The following is a 4,831-nucleotide window of genomic DNA, read 5'->3' as shown; positions in this document are numbered from 1 at the left end:
TTTAGATGTTATACATCATCCATTGGACTGAACTGTTTGGTTTACTGTCCTTTCGTAATGTCCATTAAATGATTATTTTTGCATTCACTCATGATTTATTTAACAGTTTTTCTGTGTCCTGAACTCCTGACTTACAGGCCTTCTGCTAAAGAATGGAATCATTGAATTGGTTAGGGATGCAGGCTGCCCAGGCAATGTATGGGTAAATCAAAGCTAACAGGAGGCCAGCTAAACCCAGCCATAAGCAGTGCTGAGAAGCAGACTGGAGTGCTGTAAGGTACCTGAAACACAATGAGCTTTTCCCCAGTTTGGATTTTCAGCTGTAAATCTCTTTCGGAATCAGGAACCTACAACAAGCCAGCCTGTCTCATGGGAAAGAGAAGGGACTCTTCGCCGTCATCCGATCCCTGTTAAGCAAGCAATGGCGTCATGGAGGTATGTTTGTTTTCACTCTGACTGATGTGGAACAGGGACTGGAACCCAGGGCAGAGTCCCAATAAACAGACTATCAAAGAAGTGTTTCTCAATGACTAATTATTTAAGTAAAATAGAAGGTCTACATGGCAGCTACATATAGAAGAAAACCACTCCTGTATTAAGTTGAGCCAAGAGAAGATTTTTTTAAAACCATCTCCCACATATATTTGTGAGTGCTTTGAACACGGTTTCAGTGGGCATGGCAATCAATCACCTCTACCTCCCTTTCCACCAAAACTCTTCTTCTCAGTACCCCTATCTAACTGGATACTGCAGACCACATAAACCATGATTGCGTGACTTGAGCACCCTGGTAGGACGTTAGGTAGGATAGCATCTACTGGAGAGACCTAAACAGGAGCTCCTGGCCCTGAATGCCGCTTGACTGGACACCTAAAATGACACTGATGTTTCCAGGTACCTTCATCATGGATCTAGAAGTACTTTTAATCTTTTTCCTCCCTGTGCTAATCTCAGTCTTACCTCATCAAGAGAAAAGATTCAAATTGACGATATACTAGCATATACTACCTAGATTTTTTCCTGATCCTAGCCTGTGTCCATTGTGCTTTTTGTGAAGTGCTGCAAGACAATTATTGGTATGCAGAGCACTAGGGAAGGGCTGGAGAGGCATAAAAGCTGCTGGAGAACAATTTCCCTTTCAGTTAAAAAGCAAACATCTCCATTGCTGTATAAATCAAGTCACGTGTTGTACGAACTCAAGTTCCAGTCTGGAAAGACTTGGCATAAAGCTCATGTTATAGTGAGAGGTGAAGCGTATGCCCTTTAGGAATAACTGAAGTATTATGATAAACTTTCATAACACTGGTAAGATGACTGTTTTTCATGACACTCATAAATTCTTCAAAGACCTCCCAAAATCATTGTCTCCTTTCTGATCTCACCTCCCACTCAAGTCTTCTCTTCCCACTGAAACAAGGTTGCTTTTAATTTTTATTTTTTTTACCTTCTTTTCTCTCTCCTCCACTTACAAAAATGATGATATTTCAGCTGTACTTTAGGGAGAAAATCATTTGCATAGCCTTTTTTTTCCTCACACATCTGTACTGTAAAACTGAAAAAATGTGGCAATAGGAACATGTCAAACTTGCAAAAAATCACTTGAGGTAAGAAACAGCAATACAGCACAACAGCAATTCAAACTGAGGACAAAGTTCCCAGAAAGTTAAAGAAAATTAAATTCTACTTAAAAAACTCAACATTTTACCCAAGTAGGAAGCTAATAAACAACCTGCATGCCCTGAAAGATGACCAAAGACAGAATAGTACAGAGACAGTTCTAAGATTTCCTAAAAAGTTTCAATTCAATCTTTGCTAGACAATTAAAATTGTATTAGAACTTTAAATAACTGGGAAAATTTATACCCTGAAAATAAAAACCCTGAAAAGCTTACTGCATTTTCCTTTTTTTCTTTTGGTTACACATGTTGCTTTGCTTATTCTCTGGCCAATTGTTCAATAATAAAAAGTTTTTATCAATTTAGCATGTGTTGGCTACTTGGCCAAGAAAGGAAGCACTACTGCATTAAATCCTAAATAATGATAGCAGACAACAGACAGGTGAATCCAACCACCAAATTATGTGGTCTTTCCCATTCTCTATGTGTGTCCCACTCACATTTATCGATTCACATGCTTCTCACCTTCCTTCCATCCAAACCTTACTCAGTATTACTACCTTTGTCATTTCATTCAGGCACCAAAGGAAACACTGTGCATACATCCCTCATGCACAGTGTGGAGGAGAGTACACTTGCACATTTAGTGCTCACATTTCATATAAAGGTATAAAGTAAGCCTAACATAATACCTCCCCACCATTCCTGGCAAACATCAGGGTTTCTTCTCTTTACCTTCCCAGAAGGATCCAAGCACTTTCTAGAGTAAAGCTTGCTGCTAAACTGCAAAATATGCAATATTTAATCCCTTATCTTTATGTCTTCTCTTCCTCTGCTAAATTACAGTATAACATGAAGCCAAGTAGAAGAGTCACATAAGTCTGTTGGCATGCACATGATATGATTAATGGCACATTAAACTCATCAGCCTTATCGTGACCTGTTGGACTGATGGGTAAGTCCAGACCTAGAAGCATATAGTCATCTTTCCTGTGGCTTAGATGACAAAGACAAGAAGGAGCCTTCTAGAACAGCTATCTTTCCTTCCTCCCCTGTACTTGAAGGTGCATAGAAATAGCAGCTGTCCATGAAAAAGACAGCTAAACCAAAGGCTGACTCCCATCCATCACTGGAGAGAAGTGGTGCAGAGCCCATCTGAGAGCAGCAGGCAGAGACTTACTAGTAACTGCCCCCCTGCCCCCAGCAGCTACAGGCACATTTCATCTCAGTGGTATTTTTGTGATCCTCTTAGATGAAATGTCCTCTTTAAATGCAGCCAGTTTGGAAAATTCCTTTTTTTATTTCCTGCAAACAAACCCCAATTCTTCCTCATGTATCACACAGCGTTGCCTGAAGAATACATCTGATACTGGATTAACCTTGCCTTTTCAGGAAGCAAACCTTCAACTCAGTCCCGTGCTGAATCTCGTCGCTCTGGCTGAAAAACAGCGGCAGCCAAGCTTGGACCCACTGATGAGGTTATCGTGCTCTCCCGTACACGCACGCAGACGGACACACACACACACACACACAGAGGGAGCATCCCCGCTCCCTGCCCCAGCCCGCACTCCCTGGGCGGGAGGGCTGGGCACTCAGGGCAGGCACGAACCTCAGCGGGCTCCTCTGCCCCGCCAGGCTCCCAAACACCACTTCCAGGCAGGAAAAAAAGCTGTGAATCTTGTCAACAGCACCTCTGTTTGTAAGTGTATCGTGTACAGTATAGATGGTGCAACGGTGGAGAGTTCTTCGACCAACACAGTAAAAAAGAAAAGCAAAACGACTTTGAACACCAACGTATTTTTTACCTTTTCAGACTAAGCTTTTATTTTGATATTACAAACCATTTTTCTTTATTCACAAATCACGGCTGTGATATAAACACTAATTTCTAAAGACAGATATACACATTTTCTGGGTTTGTAGGGTGTTGGGTTTTTTTAAATCTGTTTAGAAGTCACTATATTCCACATATGGTAGTAATAATTTTTTTCATAAGTCATATTATCAGTAGTTATTTATATAAGTGAAAACATTCCCAATATATATCGTAAAAAAATTTCAAATGCTTTTCTTACATAACTATTTCAGACATACATTTTAAAATGACTATTAGGAGTACCGTAGGATCTTTATAAACAAAATATTTTCTAATATGGGCTGCACCCTCAACCTTTCAAGATTATTTTGATAGACTAAAACGCCATATAATCATTGGGAGAGTGGGAGTTGCAAAGCCATCTCACAAAAATCAAAATTGCAAATAAATTCTGTTATTCCCCACGTTAGACATTTTGTGTGTGCAATTCCAAAAAAGATGTATCATCCACACTTTGAATTGGAAGCCTAAGATTTGGTAAACATTTTTCAAGTTGCTTTTTTTGTGGTCTTTAAAGGAAGCATACTTTTTTTTTTTAATATTAGGAGGCTTGTTTCGTATATCTTACATAATAAATGTGGGGATTGAACTCTTAAGAAATTTCAGTTCATTCCCTCACCAGTATAAATATATGTTACTGCCCCATTTTTCATCAATATAGTCTCTTTCTCTCTCTGTTTCAATTTTAAAGATAATTTATTTTTCATTCTTAAGATATAAATGCTACAGAAACTTTGTTTTCAAATCTTGTGAAACTTTATTGATGGTTATTGTTCAACTGATCATACTGCATGCACATACGATGACAAAGAGAAAGCCTGATCACAAACACTTTTCTTAAAGCAGAGTTGTTATAGCAAGTTGGCAGGTTCACAGCGGTGAATTGATAATTTACTAAGGTGCTTGCCAGTAGGCACGCACATTACACATGAGGATATAATTATCTGCAGCAAAACTGTAGCAAGACAGTTTTCTGCTTTATTTATTTAAATACAAAAACAAGAAGACCCGTGACAAACACCCCAACTTAGGTTAACTTGTAAACAGGACAACATGGAAAGAGTCCAAACATATGCACAGACAAACTGCAATTTTTCAACTATGCTTGAAACCGCCACCCGGGCATCTGCTGGGCTGCACCAGCCCGAGGCCCAGACAAGCAGCCTTCTCCGCTCAGGGCTCGGTCAGAAGGAGGTCCCTCTTTTGTCCCAGTTGAAAAGTTGTCTTGGGCCCAATATTTAGCAAAATGGCCTTGGTTTGAAAATGAGAGAGGGGCGAGTTGTCATGCCTTGAAAAATTGCAGATTGTTTACACGACACAGTCATGTTTCAAAAAGTAC

At 39.6% G+C, this 4,831-nt stretch overlaps 1 protein-coding gene across 1 annotated transcript in view; it reads right to left on the bottom strand.

Annotated features, from left to right (window-relative positions):
- Nucleotides 1-4,229: 4,229 nt before the first annotated feature.
- Nucleotides 4,230-4,831, bottom strand: part of RBFOX1 (RNA binding protein, fox-1 homolog (C. elegans) 1) — a gene marked incomplete at its 5' end in the record, with an annotated part of 102,290 nt that continues 101,688 nt past the window's right edge. The window contains one exon of the mRNA XM_009698766.1: nt 4,230-4,831. This exon is cut by the window's right edge and continues 1,148 nt beyond it.

The sequence above is a fragment of the Cariama cristata genome, unplaced genomic scaffold, assembly GCF_000690535.1.
Source record: "Cariama cristata isolate BGI_N322 unplaced genomic scaffold, ASM69053v1 scaffold2650, whole genome shotgun sequence".
NCBI lineage: Eukaryota > Metazoa > Chordata > Aves > Cariamiformes > Cariamidae > Cariama > Cariama cristata.
Note: the sequence above shows the minus strand (reverse complement) of the source record. Positions and strands in the feature narration are given on the sequence as shown.